Source organism: Tenrec ecaudatus, chromosome 1, assembly GCF_050624435.1.
Source record: "Tenrec ecaudatus isolate mTenEca1 chromosome 1, mTenEca1.hap1, whole genome shotgun sequence".
Taxonomy (NCBI): domain Eukaryota; kingdom Metazoa; phylum Chordata; class Mammalia; order Afrosoricida; family Tenrecidae; genus Tenrec; species Tenrec ecaudatus.
The window spans coordinates 158,414,886-158,433,835 of NC_134530.1; the positions used below are offsets into that span (position 1 = coordinate 158,414,886).

Consider the following 18,950-nt stretch of genomic DNA (forward strand, 5'->3'; position numbering starts at 1 on the left):
CAGCACGACTCACTGCCCATCCGCTGATATGGATTCATGGCGGAACGGCCCTTAAGGTTCCAGTATTTGACATGTGCGTGGCAGTCGGCAACCTCATCTTTCTCCCAGGGAGCAGCGAGTGGGCTCAAACCGCAGACCTTATGGTTAGCAGCTGCGGGCTTGGCCCACACCACTCCACCACCAGGGCTCTGGTGGGCTTTCCTCAGAGACCAGCTGTTCTGTGCGGATCCAGCAAACACTGGGCGCCGCAGGAAGGGCGCCTTCAAACGCACAGTCTTCGTTCAGAGTCAGTAGGGAAGTTGAGGTCCAGATGGGAAGCGAGAGAAGCTTTGGCACCATCGGGAAGGAAAACCAGGGAGCACTAAGCAGGCTTGTTCGGGGCTCGCCCCCCCACTGCCAGGTGAGACTTGCGTCTGGACCCCCATCGGACCCTGTGCGGAGACAGAGCGCAGATGGATGCTGGTAACCAGCAGTCTCCTCCCAAGACGATTGGGTTTGCTTCCTGGCCTCTTAGCACGCGGTATCAGACCCGTGGTTTCTTTTTTTCTTTTTTCACATGTGGCTCCTTAGGAGGGTGTAAACGACATTATTTTCAAGAAAAGAATCTTGTTTCCGCCCGGTTTCGAACCGGGGACCTTTCGCGTGTGAGGCGAACGTGATAACCACTACACTACGGAAACCAGGTACACGAAGGCACAGCACAGGTTATGCACCCACATCCTGAGATCGTCCTTCTCCAAGTATGTGGTTCCAACAGACAAAAGGCTGCACATGAACCTCGACTCCCAAAGTTAGGAACCACTACTGACAGCTCTGCGGGCAAAGCGCCACAGTCCGTCCCCGCAGGCAAGGCGAGCTGTCAGAGTAGTTGTCTGCTCCCCACCCAGAAGCACAGCCCTGGGGTGGGGTGGGGTGCGCGTGGGGCGTGCCCGGCTTCGGGGTCCCACGGCTCACGAGTTAGCACTCCTGTGTCCAGATCGAGCCTCCCCGCGGGCCTCCAGCTCGCTGCAGCCCTCTCTGCGGAGCTGCGACCCAGTCCTCAGCGGTGGTCACTCCTCTGAACTCTTGACAACAGGTAAGTGCTCCCAGCCAAGGATGTTCAGTGTCCTTCCTCATTACGACCCGCCCACACACACCCACAAGCACTCACGTTGGCTGCAGGCGATCCTTTCCACGGTACCCCACGTGAGCAACGCGAACTGCTCTGCCGGGTTTTCTAGGTGGTCTTTCAGAGACCCGTCGCCGGGCTGTCTTCCCAGGGCCTCTGCGTGTCCCAGCACTAGCCTGCAGGTGAGTATTGGGGTGCTTCATCCATTCACAGGAAAGCGGGAAACAACTATGGTCCAAGACGTGCAAAATCGAAACTGTCACCAGCTGGTAGACTGTAAATGATTCCATCTCTGTGGAAATCCTTCTTGGGGTGTTCAGAAAGTTAAACAAAGAATTGCCACACTGGTGTCAGGCCTGCAATTCCGGGAGTGAAATCAGCTACTTGTACACGGGTTATGCAGCAGTCTTCCAAACAGTCAGCAGGTGGGAACACTGGATGCACAAGGTACTGGCGGGACTCTTCTCCTGAGGACTTGCTTCTGGGGGGAGCTCTGGGTGTGACCTAAGGACAGTTGTCTGCCCAAGATTTCAGGCTTTGGTTTCGGTTTTCTTAGGAGTTCAGACAACATCAACTTTCACAGTGCAAGTCAATCTTGATGGCTCCCCTTGCCATGCAGATTGCCTGCTCTTCCAGAAGGGACTGTGATGTGCAAACTCTCTGTCCAGCAGGGCTTTCTGTGTCACTTTAAAACATTTGGGCATTGCAGTGAAATGTTGCAGTTTGTCAGTTGGGTCTGAAATACAAGTTCCTAGAGGACAGGTCCTAGGGATTTCCCTGGGCAGCTTCTGAGGCCCAAAGAGTACATCGTTTACAGTAGAGTAGTGGTGAGCACTTTTGCCTCAGAAGGGAAAGGCTCTGATTGGAATCATAATCACCAACATAACATTTGTGAGGACAGAGAACGTCAGGTGGTTTCTGTTGTCCACAGGGTGGATGGCACCCAGCACAACCGCAGCATGTGGGACTTGACCCTATGATCAGACTTGCTGAATTAACATTATAATTTTTTTAACGTTATAATTCTTCGATTTGATAATTGATTTATACTATGGCTATATAGGATAATGCCTGTTAATCTCAGCATGTACACACTAATGTATTCATAGGTTTGTCTGAATACACTAAAGAAATATGTATGCTTGTGTGGATTGTGTAGACCACAAGTGAATGGCACAGTGTTAATCCAGGTAGACTAGAGAAACAAATCCATACACTGTTGTCCCAACAGAAACAATGAAAACCGTATTTGAAATAAGGTGATACACATAAAAAATAATCATATAAAAACCAAAATTCAGATAATGAGGAAGAAAGAACAGACCCTCACCAAAAGTCCAAAAGTCAGGGAAGAAATTTCTGTAAGAGATGCTTGTGTAAGGAATTTTGGGGCACGAAACGGAACCAAAGATCCAATCGGCAAAATTTAGAAGCAGCCTTTATTGGGAGGCTTGTGGGCGGATTCAGCAACTCGGGGAATTGATCTATTGAAACCGTTCTTTGGGAAATTTAGGCTGCAGTTTTTATACCCCTGCTGGCAGGCACAGCTGGGAAGGGTCCAAGCTGGAGAGGATCTGTGCACACAGGTGCTTCAGAAGGGAGAAGGTCTTTGACCTTATCTATATGCCAAGGATGGCTAGAGTGGAGTGTGCATATCTTCAGAAAACATTCTGGCTCTGGGAGGAGCTGGCTCCAGGAATTTGAGGGTTGAGCAGGGGAGGGGGAGATCAGAAGAGGGACATCAGTGAGAGGGAGGTCTGTGAGAGGTGAATTCTGAGAGCCAAGCTGAAGGCACCGGATTCAAAATGGAGGCCCTTTTGCCAAGACCAGGCAACTTGGACACAGAACCAACTCAGGTCGGGTCTATGGGGAGGCCATCTGGGGGAGCCGCTTTCCTGTGGCGAGAGCAATCTGCCAGTGGCTCAGCCTGATGAGATACTCAGCAGACAGGTTTTGGGCTTCTACTACTGTCCTCCTGTGGCCTTCTACAAATTGGGTGTTCATAATTTGAACTCTGATACTTTTCCTTCACCGTAGTTGAACTTTTCCATTGTCTTTGGGTCATACAAGCTGGCGTGCTTCTTCCGTGTGGACTTAGTCGACTCCTGGCTTAAACGGATGTTTGTTTCAATACAAGCATTTAAGGCCCCAGACACTATTCTGATTGATAGTTTGGCACCATCTACTGTCTTCACTACAATTTGCTGAAGTGATCCTTTCATAAGGTGAGTATTGAGCAGGGCCAAATTATCAGAACTAGTTGTTCTTAAACTGAGGGTAAAAAAAGTAAGAGCCTAGACTCCATCTGCTTTTCCCCGGGGTTTGCGCCTCTTAGGTTGACGTTGGTGGTTGTAACATGATAAATCACAACCCCATAATCATCAGCAGCCACACAGCTAATCAGCAACCCAATAACCAGAAGACACATACCCAAAAAGGAAGGAAGAAACAAAGGAAAGAAGGGAAACGCAAATAAAATCCTACGAGCAGAAGAGCCAGACCCCACACAAATAAAGATGTCCTGCATCGTCAATCACCCCTAGGGCTTATGTTGATTGCTCCACTGTGGTCATCAGTTTTCCCGATGGCCCAGCGCTCCACACACTGGCAGCTCCAGGAGTCCATGCGAGCACAGTGAGTTTTTGTCCCAAGCAGTTTGATCTCGCATTCCATTGGGCTCCGTTGACCCTAAGTGTGGGGGTGGATGTCAGCAGGGGTCTTCCTGGGCCAACTCCAAATGTAGATCCCAGTTCAACGTGTCCACCCTGTCAAGTCACTACAGGGTGGGCATGGAGCCATTACATGTGTGGTGATCCTGGGTCCCTTTCCACTGGACACCCACCAAGCCGGGGGTTCCCCCACAAAGTCCAATGACCACCACAATCCCAGGGCAGCCACTCTGTGCTTCCTCTCCCATCAAAGTACTTCAGTTCAGGGGTGCGGGCAGCTTTGAGGTAAAGTTCATTCAGTGGAGCCTCTATGTTAAGTTCTGGTGTCGCCCCTGCATTGTGCCCTGCTACCTGCCAGGTTGGCTTCTGTGATCATCAGCGGCTTAGTCCATAGTGTGGTTCACCGAAGGTTGGTTACAAACGAATTTATGGTGTGTACGCAGGTCCCTAACATCTGTTTGTTGCCCTAAGTTCACTGTTTAGCATCCCTTCCTGCTCTGTAGTGAGCTCTCCCCAATCACCCACACTGGCAGCTCTCAAGCCTTGAAGGACTGCTAGTGTCTCACTGCTATATAATTTAACTGTTCATTTCTTGTATCATCTATCTGTATATAATTTAACGGTTCATTTCCTGAATTATATATCTATCTTTATAAATATATTTCTATATAATTACTAGCAATCTGGTTTTTCTCTTCTATAGACCCCTGTCCAATACACCCACTATACTCACCAATAGAACTACCAGTGTCTCCCCCACAAGGCAAGTGGCCCCCTCTTGGGGTCTTGGCCTGAATTTCTGGAAAGCTTCTTGTTCCGTTCCTGTGTGTATGTGTGTGTTTTGGTGGTGGTGGGGTATCCAGTGATCTGGCCCAGTCTTGTGGTGATGTTGTATTGCCTGAAGTGGATGGTTATCTCCCAATTCCCCCTTCCAGAAGGAGTGGCCCTAGACAATGTGGGGTCGTCTCCTCCTTCCCACGGGGTCGTAGACTTCAGTAAATGCTGCATGCAGTCTTAGAACCTCACAGGAGCAGCCTACCCCGTCCTGGAGCCTCACTCTGACTCCACGCAGGGAGTTTGTTTCTAAGGGAGCAGGACTTCAAACACTTCCTGATGAAGATCAAGGACTGCCGCCTCCATTATGGAGTACCACAAATTGTAGAAATCAAAATCTTGACGACTGGACCAAAAGCTAAGGTGACATGATGAAAGGAAAAAAAGATTGAAGATATCAAGTCGTCTGTTTGTCACGTTAGCATCTACAATCAGTGCTCCCGGAAGCAACAGTGAAGACATCAAGTAAGTAAACAGGCTGCAAGAGAGCCTCTTTCCAGCGTTCAGAAGCAAGGTTGTCTTACTGGTGCCTCACCCAAGCCCCGTGGCATTTCCAAGCACCTCCCCTCAGGAAGAAAGCAGGAAACCAATTTACCAGTGGAGAATTACACACAAGTTAATGAAAAGCAACCCACTAAGAGAAATCCCAAAGCAAACTAACTAAACGCTACACTAATCAAGCGCTCCTGCTTCTATAAGTACCACTCACATAAGCAACTCTGACTTTGGAAGACTCAAAGTACAGGGGAGAGCGCGAACGCAGTCCCCCACTACCACAAATTATGCAGTCGAGTTTCCCACATTTGGGGAAATCGCAGAGGTCAGCACATCCGGAGTGCAATGGATAAGCCTCGCCCTGGGAAAACCACCTTCGTGATCATGGTGTCTCCCCTGCCAGGTAAGTATGACTTGCTCGCCCGATCGCCCGACGCAGCCTCACAACCCATGCACTTTACACACACGGACTTTTCACTCCTTTCACTTGTGAGACCTCCCACACCCTCTCCGGTCCTACAAACAGAAAACTCCACTCAGCGACTGTTTCCAACAGTAAGAAAAATGACGTGCTTCAGTACCGTGTGCTGCTCCACCAGCCACTGCGCTTCCTCGTCTACATAAGACACGCCCCTCTCTAAGGGCACAATTCTTTCTTACAGCACCAAAGGCACCCGACGCCCATCCCCAGACGACTCCTTCCTCCTCTCATTCGACCTTGCCCGCCAGACAGCCGGCCCACAGCCACGGGGGAAGGGACGCCGGCGTCGCCCCCCAGTCCCGCCCATCTTCCAGTCTCTATCAGGTTCACTTGGGAACTGGAGCACAGAGCTTTGAGGATTCATTAACAAAATAGTGTTTGCCGCGAGAACTAGAGCCTTACTGATAAAAGCAGAGAGGAAGACCTTCTGTTGACATTGTTGTTGGGTGCCGTCACGTGACTGAGCACCACAGGACCTGTGCCCAGTCCTCTGCAATTCTCACCCCCTTTGCTCTTTGACCACGGCAGAGGGTAGCCTGGACTCGAGAAAAATGCACTCCCGCGGGTGGGAAGCAGCCCCTTATCCTCAGTCGTGTGTGGAGAAGAATCAGAGAAAGAGAGGCAGGAGCAGGAAGAGAGGGGGAAAAGGGCGGGAAGTACGGAGGGGTGAGGAGGAATAGAAAGCTGGGAGAGATAAAGCTAGACTCAAGTACTTGGCAATTTATGTCAATAGGTTGACCTATGTTTAACACTGAAGTCTCATATTAGTGTTTGATTAGCCGAGGGCTCTTCATGACAAAGGCAAATCTGTCTGCATCTTAGGTGTGAATCTGATTTGCTGAGTTTGGTTTCTATTATTTGAATTTTTTTGTCTTTGTGTGAGTGTATCAAGAAAGGAATACAGGAGAGGCTGTATTTTCTTTCTACATGGTAAAAATATAGTCAACTGGCTTTCCTCAAGGAATATTCTCAGTCATATAATTTTCAGTACACGCTTCAAAATATTTTAAACTACAAAAAAAAAAGAAAAAAATTTTAAACTATTACAGTCACAAGATTCAGTGTCTTAAAATGCTGTTTTTCACTGGCTGTCTACATGCATCAGTGCTGCTTAAAGAGCTAGATTAAAAAATTCAATATGCCAGGTCAACAATTGGCCTGTTTGGCCAGAGCAGTGGTTCTCAACCTTCCTAATGCCTTGACCCTTTAGTACAGTTCCTCATATTGTGGTGACTCGCCAACCATCAAATTATTTTCGTTGCTATTCCTTAACTGAAATTCTGCTAGTTATGAATCAGGCAACCCTTTGAAGGGGTCTCGGCCCACAGGTTGAGAACCCATGGTCTAGTGCAACAGAAGAAGGAGAGTCAGGAATAAGAAGTGAAAATAGGATGTGTGGCTCACTGCCTCCAGTGAGCTGTTTGCTAAGTAACTTCTTCATATTGAGACCGGGGAAAAACTGGATGATGCCCGGCCACCACAGCTTCCTAGCAAGGGTTACTAAAATTGGCCAAAGCCTTCATCAGTTGGAGCGCCTCGCTGTGCATATCAGAAGTCACACAGGGAGAGAGGCCTTATTCATGTAAGGCATGCATGCTGGAAAGCATGAGCCACTCCTCACACCTCACTCGGCCCCTGAGAAGTCACCAAGGAGAGAAGCTTTAAGGGATGCAGAAAAAACGGGTGGAGAGAGGCCTCAGGAATGTCCGGAATGTGGCAAAACCTTTCAGGGGTCCTCGCACTTCACTGGGCTCACAGTGAGAACCCTGAAGTAAGGACTGTTTCATACACAGTGCTCTAACTTCTAACAGCAAATTCCTGAAGCTCTTTGGTTAAGTATCTCAATGAGGAAGACCGCAACAGAAATGGAAAGATATGACTAGAGGTACGTAATGCCTTTGGGAGCAGTAACAGCACATGGTCACTGTACAGCTGTGTACTCGCCTTCATCTCTCCCATTGCCGTGAAGAGATAGGCAGATGTTGACTCTCTTGGTCCTTGATAAATTTTACCTTCTTACAGTCATTGAGCATGACCAAAAAAGCTGCCATGACCACTGCTGAACAAAAGCAAACACATAAATTACTTTAAAATGAAAAGTGGCTTCCAATGTGGAGGAGAACTGGCAGCGAGCAGAGGGCAGCGCAGTCTGACCTGGGGGAAGTCTGTTGCCCTGCACCGTCAGGGAATCGGGAAAGCTTAGATGAAAAATGCCAAGGTCCAGGGAGGCGACCCAATGCAGGTACAAGGCCAAGTGCTAGCAAACAGGGAGACTTATTCCGAATCTGGATGCAGACCTGTTGAGGCAGAAGAGAGCTGTCTCAGCCCGGCTGAGGCACAGCACCCATCAGCGCTGAGCTCAAGGACTGGCGCCCCTATAAACTGCAGCGAAACGAGGAACACGGCTCCTCTGGGGTGGAGAATGCACGCGGAAGTTTTCCTGACCCATGGGCACCATCAACGCTCCAGTTGCGGAAAGGCAGGGACTGTGTAGACCCACGTCCACATTTGAAGGACAACAAGACAGGACCGTCTAAGGAATCCGACGTGGTGTCTGCGGGAAAGCCTGGTCCCCAGGAGAAGGGGCTGAGCCCGTGGAAGGAGGGCGCTGCCACCAGCCAAGACTCGGGCAGCGCAGGGGCAGCGGGTTTTCCAGCGCAGGCCTGGAGGTCAGGAGTCGGGTGCCAGGGCCCTGTTTGCAAGTGTCTTCTAGCCACACGGCCCCCCCTTGGGCGCCTGCCTGTCCGAGACTGGAGATCGCGGAGGGCCGTGCTCCATCGTCACCCAGGGCGCCACCTTGTTAGAAAGTCGCCCCCTGCCCGGGTCCCGGTCCCTGTGCGTCCCCACGCGGTCTGCGCGCACCGGCGCGTCTCTGAGTGGGGTCCAAGGGGGCGGAGAGGACGCAGCCTGGAGGGCCTGTGAGCGCCCACTGGGCTCATGGCGCCGGAGTGAGGCCGACGGGTTGCCGTTTTGGAGAAGGCCAGCCGGCCGTGAAGTTCGGGGTGACCTAGGGAGGAGAGGGAGGCCCCCAGGAGGGTAGAGGTCTGGCGTCCAAGTTTGTACTAAGCGACAAAGTGTCAGGTGGAGGCAAGTCAGAGGCTTTGTCATCGTTCCCTGGTGGTCTAGTGGCTAGGATTCGGCGCTTTCACCGCCGCGGCCCGGGTTCGATTCCCGGTCAGGGAAGTCATTTTAATTTGCCCCACTCCGTCCAGGAGAACCTGGTTCTCTGTTGTCCTTTGGAAAGGTGAACGCTCATGAACACAGAGTGTCTAGGTCCCCCAAGAGCTGCGTCCTGCCTATGGAATACTGGGAACAGCCTCCAACTCCCTCCATCTCAAGATTTCAGAATGTTCACCCCAACACAGCAAAGGAGAACCGTGGCCTAATCTCTCTCCCTGTCCAAGTTGCAAACATGGCGCGTCTCTGAGTGGGGCATGAGGTGCGGTGCGGCTGTGAGGAAGGAGCCTGGCGGGCCTGTGAGGGCCCACTGGGCTGATGGCGCCTGGGTGAGGCCTACGGGTTGCCTTTTTAGAGAAGTTGGGCAAGCCGTGAACTTTGTGATGATCTCGGGAGGAGAGGGAGGCCCCCAGGAGAGTAGAGGTCCCGCCTCCAAGTTTGTACTAAGCGACAAAGTGTCCGGTGCAGGTAAGTCAGAGAGTTTGTCATCATTCCCTGCTGGTATATTGGCTATGATTCAGTGCTTTCACTGCCACCATCAAGGTTAGATTCCAAGTCAGGGATGCTTTTTTTAACTTGCCATGACGCTTTGACAACTTTCAAGCTTGGAAAGATGAAAAGAGATGAGTGAGGTACTGCTCAGAGGGTACTAGTCTACCAGGGCTCTCCAACTGTTTACATCTAGCTTTTCTGGCTCTTCCTTCACAGTTTTCATCTCAGTTGAGCCATGTAGAACCAGGCTCAAGGGTTCCAATCGTATTTTTCAAACATACAACGTTGAACAGATAGTAACATCATTTATTACTTCTGTACCTTTAATGATGCAGATTTCCCACAATTGCTTTGCCTGTCTTTCTCCCTTTGGTGGCAAGAGGGTGTGAACATAACAGTCCCTTCTGGAACAGCAGGCAATCTGCAGGCCAGAAAGAAGACGTCAAGACTGTTTTGGGCTGTGAAAGTTGATGTTGTCAATCTGATAGCACCGCCTAGATCCTTCTGGAAAGCTCCTGGGGAGTTTTCCTCCTCCCTGTGAGTCAATTTTCTCTGCTCCTTTTGCTCTCCTACCATAAGAGAGGCCTTACTGTCTGTCTGTCTGGTCAGGACTCTGCAGACGCTGAAAGGTAGAGAACAGTGTGACGAGGACAGCTAACCTCCCTGAAGACCCCTTCCCTGGAGGCAGCTCCAGAGCTCTGACTGACCCAGGACAACTGAACCCAGAAACCAGGAGGAGTTGGGAGGAGGCCCAGTTCTGCGCACACTCCAACTAACCACCAGCATGCTCAAAGTCTCACTGACTCAAGTGGACTCCCAAATGCTTGTGCATTGGGCTGCTATCCGCAGGTCCACAGTTGCTTTCCACTCCCATAAAGAGCCGCAGTCTCAGACCCCTCTGGGCAGTTCTGCCCTAGCCCCTGGGGCCTCTGAGTGAGAGCAGAATAAAACATTTCCAGGGTCTTAGGAGAATGGGCACTAAGTGGCTGAAGGGCAAGAGGGGCCTCTTGGAGAAGACAGGGAGGAAAGACACTTGCCAAAATGAGAGTCTTCCCTTATTCAAGAAACTCAGGAAATCTGCAAGTTACTCTCCAAGGTGTAGCAAGTAGATATATAGGGAGATACACAGACAAGCAATTGTGGGAAATCTGCATCATTAAAGGTACAGAAGTAATAAATGATGTTACTATCTGTTCAACGTTGTATGTTTGAAAAATACGATTGGAACCCTTGAGCCTGGTTCTACATGGCTCAACTGAGATGAAAACTGTGAAGGAAGAGCCAGAAAAGCTAGATGTAAACAGTTGGAGAGCCCTGGTAGACTAGTACCCTCTGAGCAGTACCTCACTCATCTCTTTTCATCTTTCCAAGCTTGAAAGTTGTCAAAGCGTCATGGCAAGTTAAAAAAAGCATCCCTGACTTGGAATCTAACCTTGATGGTGGCAGTGAAAGCACTGAATCATAGCCAATATACCAGCAGGGAATGATGACAAACTCTCTGACTTACCTGCACCGGACACTTTGTCGCTTAGTACAAACTTGGAGGCGGGACCTCTACTCTCCTGGGGGCCTCCCTCTCCTCCCGAGATCATCACAAAGTTCACGGCTTGCCCAACTTCTCTAAAAAGGCGACCCGTAGGCCTCACCCAGGCGCCATCAGCCCAGTGGGCCCTCACAGGCCCGCCAGGCTCCTTCCTCACAGCCGCACCGCACCTCATGCCCCACTCAGAGACGCGCCATGTTTGCAACTTGGACAGGGAGAGAAATTAGGCCACGGTTCTCCTTTGCTGTGTTGGGGTGAACATTCTGAAATCTTGAGATGGAGGGAGTTGGAGGCTGTTCCCAGTATTCCATAGGCAGGACGCAGCTCTTGGGGGACCTAGACACTCTGTGTTCATGAGCGTTCACCTTTCCAAAGGACAACAGAGAACCAGGTTCTCCTGGACAGAGTGGGGCAAATTAAAATGACTTCCCTGACCGGGAATCGAACCCGGGCCGCGGCGGTGAAAGCGCCGAATCCTAGCCACTAGACCACCAGGGAACGATGACAAAGCCTCTGACTTGCCTCCACCTGACACTTTGTCGCTTAGTACAAACTTGGACGCCAGACCTCTACCCTCCTGGGGGCCTCCCTCTCCTCCCTAGGTCACCCCGAACTTCACTGCCGGCTGGCCTTCTCCAAAACGGCAACCCGTCGGCCTCACTCCGGCGCCATGAGCCCAGTGGGCGCTCACAGGCCCTCCAGGCTGCGTCCTCTCCGCCCCCTTGGACCCCACTCAGAGACGCGCCGGTGCGCGCAGACCGCGTGGGGACGCACAGGGACCGGGACCCGGGCAGGGGGCGACTTTCTAACAGGGTGGCGCCCTGGGTGACGATGGAGCACGGCCCTCCGCGATCTCCAGTCTCGGACAGGCAGGCGCCCAAGGGGGGGCCGTGTGGCTAGAAGACACTTGCAAACAGGGCCCTGGCACCCGACTCCTGACCTCCAGGCCTGCGCTGGAAAACCCGCTGCCCCTGCGCTGCCCGAGTCTTGGCTGGTGGCAGTGCCCTCCTTCCACGGGCTCAGCCCCTTCTCCTGGGGACCAGGCTTTCCCGCAGACACCACGTCGGATTCCTTAGACGGTCCTGTCTTGTTGTCCTTCAAATGTGGACGTGGGTCTACACAGTCCCTGCCTTTCCGCAACTGGAGCGTTGATGGTGCCCATGGGTCAGGAAAACTTCCGCGTGCATTCTCCACCCCAGAGGAGCCGTGTTCCTCGTTTCGCCGCAGTTTATAGGGGCGCCAGTCCTTGAGCTCAGCGCTGATGGGTGCTGTGCCTCAGCCCGGCTGAGACAGCTCTCTTCTGCCTCAACAGGTCTGCATCCAGATTCGGAATAAGTCTCCCTGTTTGCTAGCACTTGGCCTTGTACCTGCATTGGGTCGCCTCCCTGGACCTTGGCATTTTTCATCTAAGCTTTCCCGATTCCCTGACGGTGCAGGGCAACAGACTTCCCCCAGGTCAGACTGCGCTGCCCTCTGCTCGCTGCCAGTTCTCCTCCACATTGGAAGCCACTTTTCATTTTAAAGTAATTTATGTGTTTGCTTTTGTTCAGCAGTGGTCATGGCAGCTTTTTTGGTCATGCTCAATGACTGTAAGAAGGTAAAATTTATCAAGGACCAAGAGAGTCAACATCTGCCTATCTCTTCACGGCAATGGGAGAGATGAAGGCGAGTACACAGCTGTACAGTGACCATGTGCTGTTACTGCTCCCAAAGGCATTACGTACCTCTAGTCATATCTTTCCATTTCTGTTGCGGTCTTCCTCGTTGAGATACTTACCAAAGAGCTTCAGGAATTTGCTGTTAGAAGTTAGAGCACTGTGTATGAAACAGTCCTTACTTCAGGGTTCTCACTGTGAGCCCAGTGAAGTGCGAGGACCCCTGAAAGGTTTTGCCACATTCCGGACATTCCTGAGGCCTCTCTCCACCCGTTTTTTCTGCATCCCTTAAAGCTTCTCTCCTTGGTGACTTCTCAGGGGCCGAGTGAGGTGTGAGGAGTGGCTCATGCTTTCCAGCATGCATGCCTTACATGAATAAGGCCTCTCTCCCTGTGTGACTTCTGATATGCACAGCGAGGCGCTCCAACTGATGAAGGCTTTGGCCAATTTTAGTAACCCTTGCTAGGAAGCTGTGGTGGCCGGGCATCATCCAGTTTTTCCCCGGTCTCAATATGAAGAAGTTACTTAGCAAACAGCTCACTGGAGGCAGTGAGCCACACATCCTATTTTCACTTCTTATTCCTGACTCTCCTTCTTCTGTTGCACTAGACCATGGGTTCTCAACCTGTGGGCCGAGACCCCTTCAAAGGGTTGCCTGATTCATAACTAGCAGAATTTCAGTTAAGGAATAGCAACGAAAATAATTTGATGGTTGGCGAGTCACCACAATATGAGGAACTGTACTAAAGGGTCAAGGCATTAGGAAGGTTGAGAACCACTGCTCTGGCCAAACAGGCCAATTGTTGACCTGGCATATTGAATTTTTTAATCTAGCTCTTTAAGCAGCACTGATGCATGTAGACAGCCAGTGAAAAACAGCATTTTAAGACACTGAATCTTGTGACTGTAATAGTTTAAAAATTTTTTCTTTTTTTTTGTAGTTTAAAATATTTTGAAGCGTGTACTGAAAATTATATGACTGAGAATATTCCTTGAGGAAAGCCAGTTGACTATATTTTTACCATGTAGAAAGAAAATACAGCCTCTCCTGTATTCCTTTCTTGATACACTCACACAAAGACAAAAAAATTCAAATAATAGAAACCAAACTCAGCAAATCAGATTCACACCTAAGATGCAGACAGATTTGCCTTTGTCATGAAGAGCCCTCGGCTAATCAAACACTAATATGAGACTTCAGTGTTAAACATAGGTCAACCTATTGACATAAATTGCTAAGTACTTGAGTCTAGCTTTATCTCTCCCAGCTTTCTATTCCTCCTCACCCCTCCGTACTTCCCGCCCTTTTCCCCTTCTCTTCCTGCTCCTGCCTCTCTTTCTCTGATTCTTCTCCACACACGACTGAGGATAAGGGGCTGCTTCCCACGCGCGGGAGTGCATTTTTCTCGAGTCCAGGCTACCCTCTGCCGTGGTCAAAGAGCAAAGGGGGTGAGAATTGCAGAGGACTGGGCACAGGTCCTGTGGTGCTCAGTCACGTGACGGCACCCAACACCAACAACAATGTCAACAGAAGGTCTTCCTCTCTGCTTTTATCAGTAAGGCTCTAGTTCTCGCGGCAAACACTATTTTGTTAATGAATCCTCAAAGCTCTGTGCTCCAGTTCCCAAGTGAACCTGATAGAGACTGGAAGATGGGCGGGACTGGGGGGCGACGCCGGCGTCCCTTCCCCCGTGGCTGTGGGCCGGCTGTCTGGCGGGCAAGGTCGAATGAGAGGAGGAAGGAGTCGTCTGGGGATGGGCGTCGGGTGCCTTTGGTGCTGTAAGAAAGAATTGTGCCCTTAGAGAGGGGCGTGTCTTATGTAGACGAGGAAGCGCAGTGGCTGGTGGAGCAGCACATGGTACTGAAGCACGTCATTTTTCTTACTGTTGGAAACAGTCGCTGAGTGGAGTTTTCTGTTTGTAGGACCGGAGAGGGTGTGGGAGGTCTCACAAGTGAAAGGAGTGAAAAGTCCGTGTGTGTAAAGTGCATGGGTTGTGAGGCTGCGTCGGGCGAGCGGGCGAGCAAGTCATACTTACCTGGCAGGGGAGACACCATGATCACGAAGGTGGTTTTCCCAGGGCGAGGCTTATCCATTGCACTCCGGATGTGCTGACCTCTGCGATTTCCCCAAATGTGGGAAACTCGACTGCATAATTTGTGGTAGTGGGGGACTGCGTTCGCGCTCTCCCCTGTACTTTGAGTCTTCCAAAGTCAGAGTTGCTTATGTGAGTGGTACTTATAGAAGCAGGAGCGCTTGATTAGTGTAGCATTTAGTTAGTTTGCTTTGGGATTTCTCTTAGTGGGTTGCTTTTCATTAACTTGTGTGTAATTCTCCACTGGTAAATTGGTTTCCTGCTTTCTTACTGAGGGGAGGTGCTTGGAAATGCCACGGGGCTTGGGTGAGGCACCAGTAAGAAGACAACCTTGCTTCTGAACGCTGGAAAGAGGCTCTCTTGCAGCCTGTTTACTTACTTGATGTCTTCACTGTTGCTTCCGGGAGCACTGATTGTAGATGCTAACGTGACAAACAGACGACTTGATATCTTCAATCTTTTTTTCCTTTCATCATGTCACCTTAGCTTTTGGTCCAGTCGTCAAGATTTTGATTTCTACAATTTGTGGTACTCCATAATGGAGGCGGCAGTCCTTGATCTTCATCAGGAAGTGTTTGAAGTCCTGCTCCCTTAGAAACAAACTCCCTGCGTGGAGTCAGAGTGAGGCTCCAGGACGGGGTAGGCTGCTCCTGTGAGGTTCTAAGACTGCATGCAGCATTTACTGAAGTCTACGACCCCGTGGGAAGGAGGAGACGACCCCACATTGTCTAGGGCCACTCCTTCTGGAAGGGGGAATTGGGAGATAACCATCCACTTCAGGCAATACAACATCACCACAAGACTGGGCCAGATCACTGGATACCCCACCACCACCAAAACACACACATACACACAGGAACGGAACAAGAAGCTTTCCAGAAATTCAGGCCAAGACCCCAAGAGGGGGCCACTTGCCTTGTGGGGGAGACACTGGTAGTTCTATTGGTGAGTATAGTGGGTGTATTGGACAGGGGTCTATAGAAGAGACAAACCAGATTGCTAGTAATTATATAGAAATATATTTATAAAGATAGATATATAATTCAGGAAATGAACCGTTAAATTATATACAGATAGATGATACAAGAAATGAACAGTTAAATTATATAGCAGTGAGACACTAGCAGTCCTTCAAGGCTTGAGAGCTGCCAGTGTGGGTGATTGGGGAGAGCTCACTACAGAGCAGGAAGGGATGCTAAACAGTGAACTTAGGGCAACAAACAGATGTTAGGGACCTGCGTACACACCATAAATTCGTTTGTAACCAACCTTCGGTGAACCACACTATGGACTAAGCCGCTGATGATCACAGAAGCCAACCTGGCAGGTAGCAGGGCACAATGCAGGGGCGACACCAGAACTTAACATAGAGGCTCCACTGAATGAACTTTACCTCAAAGCTGCCCGCACCCCTGAACTGAAGTACTTTGATGGGAGAGGAAGCACAGAGTGGCTGCCCTGGGATTGTGGTGGTCATTGGACTTTGTGGGGGAACCCCCGGCTTGGTGGGTGTCCAGTGGAAAGGGACCCAGGATCACCACACATGTAATGGCTCCATGCCCACCCTGTAGTGACTTGACAGGGTGGACACGTTGAACTGGGATCTACATTTGGAGTTGGCCCAGGAAGACCCCTGCTGACATCCACCCCCACACTTAGGGTCAACGGAGCCCAATGGAATGCGAGATCAAACTGCTTGGGACAAAAACTCACTGTGCTCGCATGGACTCCTGGAGCTGCCAGTGTGTGGAGCGCTGGGCCATCGGGAAGACTGATGACCACAGTGGAGCAATCAACATAAGCCCTAGGGGTGATTGACGATGCAGGACATCTGTATTTGTGTGGGGTCTGGCTCTTCTGCTCGTAGGATTTTATTTGCGTTTTCCTTCTTTCCTTTGTTTCTTCCTTCCTTTTTGGGTATGTGTCTTCTGGTTATTGGGTTGCTGATTAGCTGTGTGGCTGCTGATGATTATGGGGTTGTGATTTATCATGTTACAACCACCAACGTCAACCTAAGAGGCGCAAACCCCAGGGAAAAGCAGATGGAGTCTAGGCTCTTACTTTTTTTACCCTCAGTTTAAGAACAACTAGTTCTGATAATTTGGCCCTGCTCAATACTCACCTTATGAAAGGATCACTTCAGCAAATTGTAGTGAAGACAGTAGATGGTGCCAAACTATCAATCAGAATAGTGTCTGGGGCCTTAAATGCTTGTATTGAAACAAACATCCGTTTAAGCCAGGAGTCGACTAAGTCCACACGGAAGAAGCACGCCAGCTTGTATGACCCAAAGACAATGGAAAAGTTCAACTACGGTGAAGGAAAAGTATCAGAGTTCAAATTATGAACACCCAATTTGTAGAAGGCCACAGGAGGACAGTAGTAGAAGCCCAAAACCTGTCTGCTGAGTATCTCATCAGGCTGAGCCACTGGCAGATTGCTCTCGCCACAGGAAAGCGGCTCCCCCAGATGGCCTCCCCATAGACCCGACCTGAGTTGGTTCTGTGTCCAAGTTGCCTGGTCTTGGCAAAAGGGCCTCCATTTTGAATCCGGTGCCTTCAGCTTGGCTCTCAGAATTCACCTCTCACAGACCTCCCTCTCACTGATGTCCCTCTTCTGATCTCCCCCTCCCCTGCTCAACCCTCAAATTCCTGGAGCCAGCTCCTCCCAGAGCCAGAATGTTTTCTGAAGATATGCACACTCCACTCTAGCCGTCCTTGGCATATAGATAAGGTCAAAGACCTTCTCCCTTCTGAAGCACCTGTGTGCACAGATCCTCTCCAGCTTGGACCCTTCCCAGCTGTGCCTGCCAGCAGGGGTATAAAAACTGCAGCCTAAATTTCCCAAAGAACGGTTTCAATAGCTCAATTCCCCGAGTTGCTGAATCCGCCCACAAGCCTCCCAATAAAGGCTGCTTCTAAATTTTGCCGATTGGATCTTTGGTTCCGTTTCGTGCCCCAAAATTCCTTACACAAGCATCTCTTACAGAAATTTCTTCCCTGACTTTTGGACTTTTGGTGAGGGTCTGTTCTTTCTTCCTCATTATCTGAATTTTGGTTTTTATATGATTATTTTTTATGTGTATCACCTTATTTCAAATACGGTTTTCATTGTTTCTGTTGGGACAACAGTGTATGGATTTGTTTCTCTAGTCTACCTGGATTAACACTGTGCCATTCACTTGTGGTCTACACAATCCACACAAGCATACATATTTCTTTAGTGTATTCAGACAAACCTATGAATACATTAGTGTGTACATGCTGAGATTAACAGGCATTATCCTATATAGCCATAGTATAAATCAATTATCAAATCGAAGAATTATAACGTTAAAAAAATTATAATGTTAATTCAGCAAGTCTGATCATAGGGTCAAGTCCCACATGCTGCGGTTGTGCTGGGTGCCATCCACCCTGTGGACAACAGAAACCACCTGACGTTCTCTGTCCTCACAAATGTTATGTTGGTGATTATGATTCCAATCAGAGCCTTTCCCTTCTGAGGCAAAAGTGCTCACCACTACTCTACTGTAAACGATGTACTCTTTGGGCCTCAGAAGCTGCCCAGGGAAATCCCTAGGACCTGTCCTCTAGGAACTTGTATTTCAGACCCAACTGACAAACTGCAACATTTCACTGCAATGCCCAAATGTTTTAAAGTGACACAGAAAGCCCTGCTGGACAGAGAGTGTGCACATCACAGTCCCTTCTGGAAGAGCAGGCAATCTGCATGGCAAGGGGAGCCATCAAGATTGACTTGCACTGTGAAAGTTGATGTTGTCTGAACTCCTAAGAAAACCGAAACCAAAGCCTGAAATCTTGGGCAGACAACTGTCCTTAGGTCACACCCAGAGCTCCCCCCAGAAGCAAGTCCTCAGGAGAAGAGTCCCGCCAGTACCTTGTGCATCCGAGTGTTCCCACCTGCTGTCTGTTTGGAAGACTGCTGCACTAACCGGTGTACAAGTAGCTGATTTCACTCCCGGAATTGCAGGCCTGACACCAGTGTGGCAATTCTTTGTTTAACTTTCTGAACACCCCAAGAAGGATTTCCACAGAGATGGAATCATTTACAGTCTACCAGCTGGTGACAGTTTCGATTTTGCACGTCTTGGACCATAGTTGTTTCCCGCTTTCCTGTGAATGGATGAAGCACCCCAATACTCACCTGCAGGCTAGTGCTGGGACACGCAGAGGCCCTGGGAAGACAGCCCGGCGACGGGTCTCTGAAAGACCACCTAGAAAACGCGGCGGAGCAGTTCGCGTTGCACACGTGGGGTACCGTGGAAAGGATCGCCTGCAGCCAACATGAGTGCTTGTGGGTGTGTGTGGGCGGGTCGTAATGAGGAAGGACACTGAACATCCTTGGCTGGGAGCACTTACCTGTTGTCAAGAGTTCAGAGG

The 18,950-nt window shown here is 50.1% G+C and overlaps 5 non-coding genes across 5 annotated transcripts; 2 read left to right on the forward strand and 3 right to left on the reverse strand.

Annotated features, from left to right (window-relative positions):
• Positions 1 to 607: 607 nt before the first annotated feature.
• Positions 608 to 680, reverse strand: TRNAV-CAC (transfer RNA valine (anticodon CAC)). Its single transcript has one exon. It is a non-coding gene; the product is annotated as a tRNA-Val (tRNA).
• A 4,673-nt stretch (positions 681 to 5,353) lies between these two features.
• Positions 5,354 to 5,517, reverse strand: LOC142438256 (U1 spliceosomal RNA). Its single transcript, XR_012782671.1, has one exon. It is a non-coding gene; the product is annotated as a U1 spliceosomal RNA (small nuclear RNA).
• Positions 5,518 to 8,698: 3,181 nt separating this feature from the next.
• TRNAE-UUC (transfer RNA glutamic acid (anticodon UUC)) lies at positions 8,699 to 8,770 on the forward strand. The gene has a single exon. It is a non-coding gene; the product is annotated as a tRNA-Glu (tRNA).
• Positions 8,771 to 11,225: 2,455 nt separating this feature from the next.
• On the reverse strand, positions 11,226 to 11,297 carry TRNAE-UUC (transfer RNA glutamic acid (anticodon UUC)). The gene has a single exon. It is a non-coding gene; the product is annotated as a tRNA-Glu (tRNA).
• Positions 11,298 to 14,482: 3,185 nt separating this feature from the next.
• LOC142438268 (U1 spliceosomal RNA) lies at positions 14,483 to 14,646 on the forward strand. Its single transcript, XR_012782680.1, has one exon. It is a non-coding gene; the product is annotated as a U1 spliceosomal RNA (small nuclear RNA).
• The last annotated feature ends 4,304 nt before the right edge of the window (positions 14,647 to 18,950 follow it).